This window comes from Coturnix japonica, chromosome 22 (assembly GCF_054131305.1).
Source record: "Coturnix japonica strain WE chromosome 22, WE-NBRP24, whole genome shotgun sequence".
NCBI lineage: Eukaryota > Metazoa > Chordata > Aves > Galliformes > Phasianidae > Coturnix > Coturnix japonica.
Window position 1 is genome coordinate 2,285,213 of NC_140684.1, and position 15,584 is coordinate 2,300,796.

The window sequence follows — 15,584 nt, forward strand, 5'->3', positions numbered from 1 at the left end:
AGTTCTTCACTAGGAGAGTGGTGAGGCCCTGGAACAGGCTGCCCAGGGAGGTTGTGGATGCCCCGTCCTTGGAGGTGTTTAAGGCCAGGTTGGACGGGGCCATGGGCAACCTGATCTAGTAAAGGTGTATGTTTGGTGGCCCTGCCAGGCAGGGGGGTTGGAACTACATGATCCTTGAGGTCCCTTCCAACCCGGGTCATTCTGTGATTCTGTGTGTATGTGTGAACATGGTGTGGCACCCTGTGGCACAGTGCAGCTCTGTGCTGACCCACCTGTGGGGCTGCTGAGGACAGGCCTGCACTGAGCTGCTGCTGGTGTCTGTGTCTGTGTCTGTGCCGTAGCGCCATGCTGTGCAGCACAGCCATGGCATGTCCTGGCCTGTGTAGCATCTCCTGAGACGGCAATGTTTTCAGTGAGTAACCCAGCTCCACAGCCTGGAGTTCCAGGCTGGAAGGAAGTGTGCATGTCTTTGATGGCCTTTACCTCCGTGTGAGTGCAGATCTGGCGGCTGACAGAAGAGGTACAGAACCCCAGAGGAATCACCTGCCACCTCCCTCAATTGCTACTCACCAGTACAGAGTTACACAGCTGTGTGTATCACAAACCAAATTCTACTCCCAGTTTTTTGATTATGCAGACCTTATGGTCTAAAGTGTTTTGTCTGTCTAATAGTGAGAACTGTCCCTCACTTTGCAAAATGTCCTGTGTTTGGTGAATGAGAGGTGAGCTGGCAATAGACCCAACGAGTAGAACTGCTTAATTGCAGTAAATCCAGGTGCAAAACAAAAAGAACTCTGCTGTTACAGGAAATTGTTACATATGCATCGCTATCAAAGACCAGTGACCAAAGTCACCTCTAATGTTGGCTGGCAAAGCAATGTAATACAAGGTTTAATATGGGCCATAAAGTTTTCTGAAGTGCCTATTTAGGAAAATGAGAATTTTGACATACAAATTATCCAACTAGTGAAAAAAAAAACATATATATATATATATAGAGAGAGAGAGAGAGAGAGAGAGAGAGAGAGAGAGATAGATATATATATCCCAAAACTTCAGGAAACTTCAAGGGAAATTTTCATTTAAAAAAGCTGCTTCTCTTGCAAGTAACAACTGAGATTATGAATGTGGATGAATCTTTGCGGACTAGGGTGCTGGAAAATGCTTTGCCAGCTTTGTTGTTGACCTGCAGCATGTGGTCAGTCACTTTCATTTATGTTGCTACTTTACAGCAATAGGCTACAGAAACCCAGTGCATAGTGTGGAACTGCAGATGCACCCAGGACCAAGTCTGACTAGGAAACTTGGGAAACGCAGTTTATAAGAACTGTAATTCCATGATCCTTACTATCTCTCAAGTAAATGGGGAAAATATTATGTCCAATTGAAAATCATTATTCCTCGTATTCTGAATCCTAAGGATTATTATTAGTCATTGTTCAATTGTAACCACTTAAATTGTTCTCAGGCAATTAAAATACTTTTCATTTTTAAATGTGCTAAGTAAATTTTCTTATCTCTTAAGGGGTAAGTGGTGTATGGTCATTGGCCCATTTTTTTGACATATGATTGTAAGTGGAAATTACTGAGAGCCTTCCACTCATGCTGTATGGTGACGTATTAGCGTTTTTCACATTCAAGTTAATAATCATAGAATCATAGAAAGTTTTGGGTTGGACAGGACCTTTAAGATCATCCAGTTCCAACCCCCTGCTATGGGCAGAGACACTTCCCTCTAGACCAGGTTGCTCACAGCCTCATCCAGCCTGGCCCTGAAAGCTTCCAGGGAGGGGCATCCACAATCTCACTGGGTGACCTGTTCCAATAATGTATGAACATCTTCTCATTTATGTTCTTGTACATCTAACTTGCATCCTAGAGTCCTGTGGACCGCTGCTCACAGCCCCCCAGGGCCCCGCAGTTCATCCTTTTTTCCATTCCTGTTTGCTAGCACTTTGGCTATCATAATATGCTGGGAGGCCATGAAGAAGCCTTGCTGAAGTCAAAATAAGCATCATGCAGGGCTCTTGCCATGTCCATAGGGTTGGTTGTCATGCTGCAGAGCATTGGGCTGTGCAGGTGCATTAAGTGCACCGTGCCCTGGGTGCTCCCAGCCATCTCCTTGTTCTGTGTACCTGAGTGTGGCCTCCAGGAGGTTTTGTTCCAGAGCCTTCCAGGAACTGAGATATTCCCCAGCTAGTTTGTAGCTCTCTAGAAGTGGCCATCAACTGCAGCCAGTGAGCAGGATATCTGCAAAAACAGCCTGAAATTTAGGGTAAGACTTCGAAATAGTATGCCAGAATTATATTTGTGTTATTTCAGTATGTTCGCAAAGCAAGCTAAACTGCCTTGAAATTTCCCAAAATTATAATGTATCAGGTATTTTGGGATGCATATTCTAGGTGATAATTAGTATTTACTCATGAAATTTAATTAATTTTACAGACTGATGAATTTTCCCAGTGCTTTTAGGAAATAGATATTTTTTTCTCTTCTACAGCTGCCCTCCCCTTTACTACCATCACTTGATATTGGGATGAAAAAAATCCCAGCTCTCAGGACAGCTAAACTATATAGTCTCAGAGCAGAAATGTTCTTGATAATTTCCTTGATTGCTACAGTGCGTCTTGGTGATGGAAAGGATGCACTCTCAGATCCCTCATCAGGGATGTGTAGATCCGAACTGTGTTGCTCATCCCGATGCCTGCTTCAAATTTTCCTGCAGAATATTCCTGAAGTAAATGTTTTCATCTTGTGCAGAGGGACTTCAGAGCAAGCGCACCTCCTGCAGTGGATGTTGTACTGCAAGGACTGTGGTGATGGTGTATTTCAAGAAGTTGCATCAAACCCCAGAGAGGCATTGTTGTACTAACCACAGAGTATTTCATTCATTGATAATCCACGTTGTCTATGAGTGAAAGTTGTGATTAATATTCTGCCTGTGTAGATATTCGCGTAGGAAAACATCTGCAGTGATTATACTACTGTAATGAACTAATTTACACGTTGCAAGTTCTTCTCTGTACCTGACCTACAATTGATGCTATTACAAAAGATCTATTACAACTACAGAGCAATGGAAGGAAGTAGCCCAAAATTTTTGTACACATTGGACAGAAAGTTTGTCCCAGCTTTAGGATGGGAACAAATTCTGGTGACACAAATATGGTCATGACGAGGTGTGTAAGCGTATACCAAAGGAGAATTAACTTCGAGTTATGTCTTGCCATTCCATTTAATGACTCATGTCTACCTGTGTAGTTAACCCCATCACTGGAACAAGTCACAAGGAATATTTTTTCACCTTTTTGTTCATTAGTAAATAGTGACTTCTTTGTGGCTCAAGGCACAACTTCTTTCTTTCAAAGTTTTCCTCTTTCTTATTTCTATGGGTAGAACAACGTGCAGAAGTTTTTGTCATTCTATTTTTTGATTTTAACACTTCTTGGGAAATGACAGAAGATACTGAGAGCAATTGTTTTTGCAACAGAAATAGAGAGAAAATACCTACGTGTGGGAAACTGTTTGTGTTCCCAGTGTAAAGCATGGTATAAAGTATTCACATTCATCTCTAACGTATATTCACATTTTATGAAACATTTCTCCAGTACTCGTGTGAACTTATTCATATGTTGTTAACATAAGGAAGAGGACAGTCTATATGGCATCCCTCTCTACCTGACCTTATGATAGCATTAAAAATAAGATAAGTAAGTCCAGGCTCTAATGTGTTTCCGTGCTGAGAACCTTGATCTGTTGCAAAGTCTACACCCGTTGCAGCAGATTATTTTTTTGCTGAAGCTGGGCCTCTTTTCACATTTATCCCAAAGAATGTGTTGTGATGAATGTTTTATTTCTACAATTTGATGTTTACCTGTTTGTATTTATTCTCTTTTGCTTATTAACTGAACTGGTCATCACACACAGGTTATACAGCATTATCTTTCTACACTTTGATTCATTAGTCTCTATTTCTGCAGATACTGTTTTCATGCTTATTTTTGAATGCTCACACATCAGTTCCTCATCTCCTTTTCCTAGAGCCCAAAGTGAAAGTCCAGGCACAAGCAACACATCATCAGTGTATTGGTTTTATGTTCTGTGGCTGTGTCACAGCAGAGGACCTTGCATTAGCTTTATTGTTTACCTTTGAAGTACAACTTTATCTAACATGTAAACATGACTCATTTGTTAAGTCATTATTTATTTGTGGTTCTTGTGCGTTTTAGTGGCTATATGATCCATTTCTGCTGTGCACAACATTTCAACCACATCCACTGCAATACAGTGTGGTGTCATTTTGTGATGCTGTGAGAATAAGTATTGCATATAACGACCCCGACAAAGCTTTTAATGTTGTATAATAACATTGCATGTATTTCTTGTCACAAATAAAGATGTTTTCTGTTTCCAATATATATATATATTGGAATGTTGTGTATATATATATATATATGGGAATAAATGTATATAAATTACACTTATTCAAAGGATAAATATACTTAATTTTTAAACTTATATTTTTAGCAAAGGATTCCTTATCTCTTCAAAATGTTTTCTGAATTAAAGCGAAGGCTTTATCAATCACATGTAAATTCCAATTAAAAGTATTGTAAAGCAATGCAGAGATAGTAGCAGATCTACTTCTAAATCTATTTGGGTGTGCGCTTTTTTATGCGAAAGATGTGCACAGCTGCCATGCAGATGTAGAGCTGCACTATAGCTGAACATGTAGATCAGGCCATCATGTAGATAACTGGAAAAATGTGGGTGCATAAGTACCTGATTTGCACAGGAAACTGCTGCAAAAGTACATAAAGATATTTTAAATCAGATAAATCATTTGTCAATCATATAGATGTGTTCCTAAGCATATTGCAAATGGAAGTAAGCTAAATTTGACACTCTCTTTGCAAGCTTTTGTTGTATTTCAGCATCCCTTTTTCATTCATACTTACAGCCTTCACAAACTGTGCTTTGAAATAAAATGAAAGAAAGTCAGCATGCAGACTATTAGAGGAACTGATATAAGAATACTTCACAAATTTGTTCATCAAAGTGAAAAAAGCAACTACAACATAAAAGTTTATTAGTGTAAAGGCTGGGAAAAGTAGTCCAAGACATATTAGTATGAGGTAGCAGTATTACAGGAGGGGAGCACAAACTAACAGCAATGTATTCTTAATCCACACTTATCCCAGATTTAGATTAAACTGTCTTCTGGAGGTTTTTTAAGGCCCTTTTTATATTTGGGTATTTACCTTTGGTTGCGGTGTTTCTCCCTGTTAATGAGTTTATATTTGAAAAAAGACCAAGAAATCCTTTCTGGTGAGGATATCAGGGGAGCTGCTGCTGAGTTAAAATCACAGTTAAAGCGAAACAAATTGTTGCTTTTATAATTCTTTAAATTCCTTTGCTAATTATAGTCACGTGTAAACAGGTGTGCTATTACTGCTGACACTATCCAATACCCCTTCTAAGTTCTCTTCACTTTATTCCTTTTCACTTAAAATAATAAAGAACTGCTAGCAACACTGCATGACATTGCTTGCATTCTTTGTGATCATATCCATTGAGGCTAGTTGCACTGCACTCAGCCTAATACTAAAAGATGTTCTGATGTTATTTTTTCACACTTCTGTAATTTTACTGTTAATATATAGTCCACAGAAACCTAGTATTTGCATCTAAGTTAAGAGTTTCTTTCCATCACTTTCATCCATACACCTTTGTTGTCTATTGCAGAATCACCAAAAGTTCTCTAAAGTTCAGCTTTTACAGAAGAAATCTTTTGCTCAAGATCTGTAAAACACCAGGGAAATATTCCCTCTGTCCTGCCTATGCTGCAGCATTCTGAACAGCTTTAATGTTAAGTAAGATACAAGTGCCTTCATGTTCCATTTTCACGGTTCTATGAAAATTCAAGTCCCTGTGTAGTTTTCATTAGAGATAAAGGAAAAGAGAAAACCGTGTGCAGACTATAGTTTATGGCTGTTATAACGAAAATGTATCAACAATTACTGAGTTTGTAATCACTGCATATACCGCTGACATAACATGTTTTTGTTCCTAACAGGTGCAACAGTGAGCTGTCAGACTGCCTTGCTTCTTCTCCAGAAGGATCGTAAACTTTACAACTGAAATTACTGGGAAGCTGATGGGGATTTGTAATACATATGCTAAGGTACGTGAGAATCCTGGTTGGTAGGTGCATGGAAGACAGTTTTTAATTGTATGTGTTTTCTAAGCAAAAATATCTTCCCAAACAGAAGTATTTAAATCTTCAAAGAAAATGAATGCCCCTGCCCTGACTATCTATTTAACTAACAGATCTGCTCCAGTCTTTAATAAAATGACAGTCTATTACCCTATTAATATCAGCAGTTTTTTAAAAAAAATAGAGCTATGTTGAAGCTGATGCTTTGGCAAAACATAATCATAAGTGCCACAGTGATGCCTATTTCTTAAAGTTTAGGAGATTAGGAGTTTTTTAACTATTATTTCTTAGTAACATCATGAATGTTACTGGTTTAACTAGAATGCTAAGGAATTAAAACAGATGTGTGCTGGACTTGCTGGCAGCTTTTAAGAAAGTGGTTCAGATAGACAATCTTTCTTTCTAATAGGAAGGAATACTGAAGCTTCCCAACAGCCAGGAGGTATGTCATTCATAATGCCTTATGACTCACATGCATAGGAATGTACCATGATCAATCCATGCACAGATACTCACACACCCTAAAGAAATTATATGTTTGACGTACTCTTAAAATGAAACTTTCTGAATGCAATTATACTTATTAGTCGTGCTGTGATTCAGTTTTATGCTAGCTGGGGATGGAAAGCTTCAGTGGAATTTGACTGTTCTTCGTAGCATATCTCATGAGGAAATAGTGACCTTAGCTGGCCTTTTTACCACCTTTCTTCCTCCAGAGGTCAGCCATAATTAATATAATGTTACATATAAGGGATGGTAAATAAGGTAAATAGTTAGAGACATTGGCTATCATAGTAGGTATTTTCCAGTAAATGCACTGAAAATTGTAAGTGGAAGAAAAAAAAAAAACTTTGGTGAAGAGCAAACATAGAGAAGACAGCATGGTGGGGTGCTACACTACTAAGATGAGAAAGAGGATGATTAACAAGAAATAAAAGGCTGCAGAGGCAAATAAAGTTGTCTGCCTGGTAGAAGGTGGGATAAAGATAAAGCAGGACTTTGGTGTATTGGAGAAGGGAAATTCTTAGCTTATGTTTACTGTAATTCCACTTCTTCCAGAAATATTTCCCAGAATTCTTAAAGTACAAACGAGGGTAGAAAACAACAAAAAAGTTTTTTTTTTATTGCATTCATCTGAATTTGAAAATCTAGATAAAGGAGAAATGTTTTTCTAATAGGGTAAATTGTCTGACATTTTATTGAAAATGGGACCATCGTTTGATAGCACTGTGAAGAAAGTGAGGTTTACTCCCTTAGTACATCACTGAGCCAGAAAGATGCTGTAGATATTTCTATAGATAACATAATTTTACTAGTCTATTAAGTGATCATTACATAGAGTGTAAAACAGCACATACTTTTCCCATGTGGACATTCAACATTGAAATCTCTAAATGACAGAGGCAGTAAAACAATTCAGTTTGTAGTATTTCATTCTGAAGTTCTTTAGTTAATCTTTTCTAGTCAGATCTGTAATTATCAACAGTGAAGAAATCTGTAGACGGAAAGAACATCTCTTCATTTTTGGAAAATCTACAAATGGTTAACACTGACCTGCAGTGATGTTGTCCTGTGCTTTATTCTGTCAGTGATGCATCTTCTTTTGAACAAACCATTTACCTTCTTCTGGAATTTTTTTTTCAAACATTTATAGCAGCTGCATTATTAACTCCTGTTTTTGAAATTTGTTTGTATTTATTCTTTTGTAGATGACGGTATTGTCATTAGAAAAAGGTGGATTTCAGCTCATGGCATTTCTTGGCCAGGTTAGGGGAAAAAAAAAAAAAAAGCTTTGGAAAGTCTGCATTTTCTGTGTAAATTATTGTGTGATTGAAGAAACATGGGACGTAGTGGTCTCAGGAGATGACAAAACATGATTTCTGTAGTCTTCACCATTTATTTTACTTAAGCTTGACTCATCCAGTAGTGACATACAAGTTTAATTGGGAACAAAGTGTGAGACTGTAGTTATAAAAATTGTGAGGTTCTGTTTGTAAACATTTTAATGTGTGATTAGAAATTGATAATCCTTATTTGGGATTGGGAAGAATTTCTAATGGAGACTGATATACTACATCTTAAAAAAATGGGAATGAACACTTCTCTGATTCATTTACAGAATCCCAGTAGATTTCCATTTGGCCTGGAGAGTTTTCTGTCCCCGTTTTCAGACTTCATTGTGTCGTCTGTATTCATTTCTTTATCTCATATGGCAGCCTTTTCATTATTAAGCAGGCTCAGTGAAGGATACACTAACTTCGAACATTTCTGTCCGTTTACAGCATAAGACAGCACAAGGTCTCTCCTAAGCTTTTTGTTGAACTGATACAGCAGATTTATGCAAGCTGTATCTAACATCTAATCTATAGTTATCTCCTGAAATGCTACATTTTCAGAGCTACTCGTACTTTTCAGTAGTAAAGAAACAACTTATCTCTGTTAAGAATTTCTTCAGGCGGATGTAACAGCCCAAGTTCCTGAGAAGTCAGCAGAGACTGACTTGAGTAAGGATCATAAGGAGTTTGAGTTACAGAGTTGTTTCTTCCCATAGCAATTTTACTTATGATCCTTTATATCTCAAGACTTGTCAGGCTAATTTGGAAATGTAACCTTACACATCAAAAATGGGGAGGGTAGAGGGATGGGCAAGTGCTTGATGTGTTATGCCAGAGTAATTAACTTAGATATGGCTGCTAAAAATTGAATCTTGGTAAGGCAGAAATAACTAGCATGGGAGTCTGAACTTTCAAACAGCTGTAGCAGATCGATAGACTTTCTGTAAAACTCACCTTTCTGTATGCAACCACAGATCTGCATGAGCAGGCATTTACAGCTGATAAATACCCATACAAGAGCTCAATTCTGAAGCACATATAAATGCAGTTGCCATCAAGCACTTAACACAGAAGCCACTGCAGTAGCAAGCAGGAAAAAGTTAAGCACCGCAGAGACTACCAAAATTACTTCAGTGAGCTGGAAAGTAAAATGAAGTGTGAAGAAAAACGTGACTCAGTTGGGAAAAGCGATTTGATTTTTGGAAGGCCTGATGTCCTTGAGCAGCCTTCTGATCTCTCCATCTCTACCTTCTCTTTCACCTGATGCGGTGGATATTTTCATCTTTTATTTTATTGTGTACAGAACTGGGCTTTATGTGCTAGCATAGCTTTCAAAAACATTCTTTGAATGTAGAGAAAGGTCCTTAGGCAATTCCAGCAACATAGATTTTATTTTCATTTTCTGGAGAGAAAAAGAGAAAGCACTGAATGCAGAGATTATCACATTTTCCTATATTAAAATTAAAAATTAAAAAGCATGTAATGTATTTTAAATGGCTAAGAACAAACTTTCAAGGAAAACCAAAAATCTTTTCGCCTTGAATCTCAGACATCAGTCTTTGGATCTGTAACCTGCCAGTTGCCTTTATGTTCACAAGCAGGTACTTTTTCCAACTGCCATTTTAAATTCCAGTTGTTTTTCCCACAAGGGAATCCTTCCATGCTCCAAGTTAATTATGTTTCTCTCCTCTCAAGTTTCTTTACTACCTAGAAATTTAAGCTAATGCAGTCTATTTTAGGTTTTTAAAAGTGCTCAGTGCATAGATTATATGAATCAGGGGAGATAAGAGGCCGGCCAGGGATCATCCTAAAGCATGGTATATTTTGGCTGGCTTGAACGGTTGTTTCAAAGTAGCACTGCATTGTGTTATGTAGAATGTGTACATCTTAATGTGATGAATTAATCCCTATATTCTTGGAAAAGATCTTGATAGTGTTATCTGACTTTACTTACAGCAGTCTTTGTGTTAGAGTGCACAGAGCTATTCTTGGTCTGCCAGACCAGCTGAAGAAAAACAGCCTCTAACGGGCAACTACAATTTAATTTCTTACAAGCTACTAATCAGTCACTGCAGTGAGTGTCAGAAACAAGCAATGACTGCTGCATTTGCTGAAGGCACTGAAAAGAAGCACAATGGAAAAACTGGTAAGGTCTTAAGGAAGAACTCACTAGTGCTTTCAAGTTGCAGAGTCTCAATAGCACTCAGTTCCAGCTTGGGTCAGTATTAGCAGTGACATCCAATTAACAGAAAGTTAGCTGCACACATTACTAAGATAATGCCAAATGTCAAAGTTTTCTAAAGAATCCCTTGCCCTGCAGTTGCTATCATCCTTGTCCATAGCACAGGTCTTCAAAGTTTGTTAGCTGACAGCAACAGGTATCTCACTGACCCCTTGGAGATGATAGTTGTAGTCATTCCGCAGCCCTTTTTCCAGGTGAACTCTCGGATTTCATTTTCAAAATAATTATGTTGGACTTACAGGGAAAGTCTGTAGCTTTGGGAGCAGCAGGAACTCCTGCCTGAATCTGGGCATGTAATAACTGCAGGTTATCAGTATTCTTACTGGAAGACAGACAGAGATTTTGACATTAGAAGAGCATTATAGCTGGCTTTGGCACCAGAGAAATCCTCAAGAATTTCCTGGATTTTATTTATTTGTATTTTCAGTATACAGTTCAAAAAAGAACCACAAAACTAACTTTCATTGCCTTGTAGAACATTTCCCATTATTCAGAATAGGTGAGAATTTACCTACACATCTTTGGTAAGAGAGCTGGAAAATATGAACAGAATGTATCTGAGGATCTTAACATTTCAATACTTGTATACTTTTAAGATTTTGAAGTAATTAATTTTCATGGCTTAGCATGCAGCACTTTACTGTTTGACTCTAGCAGTACTCTAGAACCCTTTATTGATGTATTTTTGTTCACTTCAGATTTCTTTTTCATTACTGCTTGTGGAGTAATTTACATATATGCAAAACGAAGGGAAAATAGTAAAAATTGTGGCCTTCCTCACTGAAGTTTTGCAAGTGCTGATAATAATGCAAGAATCCAATTTCAAACAATTCTCATCCTGTCCTTGTTTTGATATTATGCTTAAATTATATCAGATCTTTTATCACAAATTAAAAATTACGCAACAAACTACCAGTCAAAAATCACTGTGAAAGTCATTGACTAATATAAATATTTATCTGTAGTACTGAGAATGATAGTGAGAAGCAAGACAGGATGGAATGGGAGTAAGGAGCTTGGAATAATGTCAAGAAATTGGAGGAGAAGGATAGAAGCTCATTTCCATTTAGCAATTAAGGAAAGGGTCTGTCTTTATCTATTGCAGCAGACAGAGGAAAGAAAAGAGAGAAGGGGGTGATGAGCTGGGTGTTTCTTTGTGAGCATACAAGTTGTGGGCAGAAGGATCAGTGGAGGAATAATGGGAAGTAGCTGTCGATATCCACAATAAAAAATGTCTTAGCAGGCTGGCAATCAGCTCGTCAGAGATTCTGTAGCCCTCGTATTAGCCAGGTGGCCAGTTCCCCACTTAGCCTGCCAAGTGAGTTGATCATCATCTAGGAGCCAGACAGTGCCAGGTGGCCAGATCCATCACTCAGCATCCAATTAACAAGGACACTGGTTCCAAGCCAAATGGGAAGGCAGCTCTGAGATGGAGAGGGAGCATTGCTGCACCACCAGTCCTGACCCTATGTCAGGTTCAGCTGCCTTGAATTTTTACAGAAAGCTTTTTTTTTATTATTTGATTCTTTAAGGGCTTTGTGGTTGTTTTTTGTTGGTGGTGGTTGCTTGGGTTGGATTTTTTTTGCTTGTTTTGGAGCAGTAAAGCTGTATAAATCTTCTCAATCTCACCACTGTTTTTCTTTTATGGTGCTTCTGTGTTTAAGAGCAGATGTGCCACACTATACATAGTCTGTCTGTACTGGAAAGAAACTACCCAGGTCATTTACCTTCTGAGCTACACTGTAGTTCTAACCTCATTAGGTGAACGCTAACCCTTGTCTGGTGCTGGATGTCATGGCACAGGTGGATCTTGCCTGGTTTATTCTTGAATTACTTAGCAAGAAAGGATCTTTCACCCATACTTCATCACGATCCTTAGATATAGGGGTAGTTTTTGAACTCTGTTTTTCATACTGTTTCAACCTTTGATAATGGCAAGTGAATTTCAAAGGCTTTTTCATTTCAGTAGATTTTGTAAGAGAAGTCCCTACCATCCCACCTGGAAATCAGTTACAATTTTTCTATAAGTTTAAATGGAAATATGGAATTTATTTGTATTTTATGATGATGTGGATATAATCATGCACCGACTAGAAAGCCCTGGAAAATAGTCAGAATTTGGGAGATAGACCAATTAATCTGATAGTTTAAATACTCCTATGTTTATTAGGATTTCTTGTTATCCACACTGATGACTGTACTGCATGAAGCAGTCTTCTATTGGGGTCTGCTGCCAGAGTGAAGCAAAAACTGAAGGTGTTTCCAGTGTTCTCTACTCCCTAGAAATCAGGTAGAGACACAAAAGTTGAGAACATTTAGGCAGTTTTGCGAGCACGTTGTGAATAAACAGAGGTCTTCAGTTTGTAATACTTTGCATCATATTTAAAGAATGGGAGAAGGAGAATACTCAAAAATGCAGCTCTGTTTGGGCCCCTCTCATGGTCCGGAAATAGTATTCCACCTTTGGGCTGGCAGTTAGGGCAAGATAAACAGTTATGAATGAAGCATGCCGACTGGTGAGAAGTGAGATAATAGTTTATAGGAATAGAGCTATATATAGCTTGAAGGATGCAGCAGTTTGAGCTGCAGCATCCAGTGACTCATGGTGCACTCAGGATAAAGCCTAGTCTGAAATCTCTGCACTGCCACTGTCGTTAGCGCCAACATAACACGCTGATGGAGAACACACGTGTTTGTGATTGTACCTGGACAGCTACAATTAATAACATTTCAAACAGTTTTACAGGCCAGCTGGGGGGTTTGTCATGTCTGACCGCTTCACTGTGTATTAGTACAAGAGACTGCATTTAGGAGCATGGAACTGCATGGAACAGAGACACCATCTTGTTTAAAGAGATGTTGGTTACCTCACCTGGCAATGATACAGAAAAGATCAGCATTCGTTGTGAGCTCCCAAAGACTTCCTTTGGTTAAGTCACGTAATACTTCCCTTTAGATTTCTTAGTGATAGGACAGGAGTGGTGGTTTTGATGCATAACTCCTTGAAATTAACAAAACCTCCCAACATTTTGGGGTGAAAGAGTCCATGACTGGTGTGTTACAATCTGGGGTCTGCTCAGAGTAGCCCCGTGACCTTGCATTAGTCTCTCACCAGTTTCCATAGATGCAAAATGGAGCTAACAGTGCTTAATTATCCCCTTTATCTACTAAGTAGGGCTAAGGCTGGGGACATTGTGACCATTTAATTACTCTTTGTAATGAGCTCTGAAAATAAGTGACTTACAGCCAGTATGGGTATGAATCAGGCTGCTGCCGGCCGCGCTGGGAGGTGCTCCTCGCCGCGGCCGAAGGGCGCAGCCCGACCGTGGTGCAGCCAAGTGCCTTGCATCATCCATCCGCTCACCTCCCCCTTGCCGCACGCAGCTGTGACAGTAATAATTATGCTGGGAGGAGTGCCTCTATCTGTGGCATTTCAACCCATTTGATCCCTTTCAGACAATCACAAGGAGGTGGGGTTTCTGTCTTGCTTACGTGTCTGTGTTTTCAAATGAGCCTCTTGTGTTGCTGCTCTGCAGTCAGCATACCGCCAGGCTGTTCCGTGCTGCGTACAGCGCAGTGTCTCCACCAGCTGACAGCAACCTGTGGCTTTCCAGCTGCAGGCAGCTCTGTGCCAGCACCGCCCATAGGGATGGGACGAGGCACCCTGCTCACCCCGGGGCACCCCACTGCCCTTCGGCTGCACGCAGTGGGGGAAGTGTGCTTTGTGTGAGGAGAGAGAATAGGCTGCGTTGGATCGAGCTGTTGCTGATCAGTGGTGGGATGCAGCCTCTTCAAGGGCTTGATAATTACTGCGCTGGTGCTGCTTGCCTCTGCCACCAAGTGCAGAGCCCCACAGTGTACATCAGGTTTGCCTTTGCCCAGTGCGTGCTTACACAGCTTGGTCAGCAGACCTGCAGGCAGCCAACAGCTCTGATTGTAGTTCCTGAAATGTATTTATTTTATAAACAAGTTAACAAGCATTTCATGCTGCCTGGGTCCAGAAATGAGGCACTGTCTGCCTTTTTGTCTTTTTTATTTATTTATTATTATTATTATTGTTATTATTATTATTATTATTATTATTATTATTTGTGAAACATAAGGAAATTATGATTCTGTCCCCTTATTTTGTATTTTGATGTAACTGCTTTTAGACTGCTTCCACGAGAAGGTGTTTTCCTGACAGCTTCCTAAGGGCAGTTAACGCAGCAATGTTCATTGATGAAGGCAGAGAAAGGAGTGGTCAACTTTATGATTTCAAATGAAAAGCCCAGGAGAGGTTCTCCCCCAGAGATTTTTTTTTTGCCATTTAAATTAAGCACTCAGACTACGCTGATGGCTTTTACCAGCATGTTATGTTGTTTTTCCAGGTAGCATTTGAATTCTAGAGTGTTGGTGAACACCACAGGAAAGAGCCCAACCAAAATGAGTTCAAAGATAGTATTGCTTTGTCATTAACTTAGTTTGAAGTGTTTTAATCAACAGTCTCACATTCTGAAATGCCAGTAACAAGGCTGTTGAGGGGATGTGCATTGGGAATGGACCATCTGTACTGAAGCCCAGTCAGCTGCCATCACAGGGGAGTCCATAATCCTGATCCTCAGTGTCTGTAACAGGGTTGTTCTCTTTGTTTTGGTTTTTCGTTACCAGAAGATGAGTTTTCTCCAGGTTGGAAAAGCCTCTTTCAAACCTCTGTCCTTCAGTTGTCAGAAACACTGACTGCGGATGGGTGACTCCTGCATGGGCAGCAGGGAGTGTTTTACAAGACATTGAAGGGCAAAGCTATTTGTTTCAATTAGAGTGGCTTTCACTGGCAGAAGTACTAACTTCATGTTAATTTCAGTGTGTGTCACACACTATGCCCTATACCTTTCTCAATGTGTAGGCAGCAATTTTGTCAGTCTTCTGCTTCTCTCTTATAGCACCCATCCGTTATCTGCCAGCGTGGCTGTACTGGAGCATGTGTGAGCAGTAATGCAGCCAGCACAGCTCTTCAGGCCTGGCAGTGCTCATAAAAGGCTTGATGAAATGCAGAAAGCCCCTGCCAGTCACTGTAAACAGTGCTGCCCCAAGGAAATGAAAAATTGCCTGCCTATTTTACACCCATGTGCTTTACAGATTAGAATGTGGCTTTAGGTATTTAGGTGCTGTAAGCCTGAATGTAAGATTTATTTTGCCCATAATAATGAAGTGGAACTAAATGATCTATTTCCCAGTATGCCACAAGGCTGATTAAATAGGAGACTGAAAAAGGAGTTTTAGAGACAACATTTAGCTTTGGGTCTTCTTT

At 39.5% G+C, this 15,584-nt stretch overlaps 1 long non-coding RNA gene across 1 annotated transcript; it reads right to left on the reverse strand.

Moving 5' to 3' along the window:
• Positions 1-9,424: 9,424 nt before the first annotated feature.
• On the reverse strand, positions 9,425-13,925 carry LOC107322732 (uncharacterized). The gene is made up of 3 exons (XR_014936360.1): positions 13,787-13,925; positions 13,539-13,678; positions 9,425-10,616 (listed from the first exon to the last, which is right to left on the reverse strand). It is a non-coding gene; the product is annotated as an uncharacterized LOC107322732 (long non-coding RNA).
• Between the last annotated feature and the right edge of the window lie 1,659 nt (positions 13,926-15,584).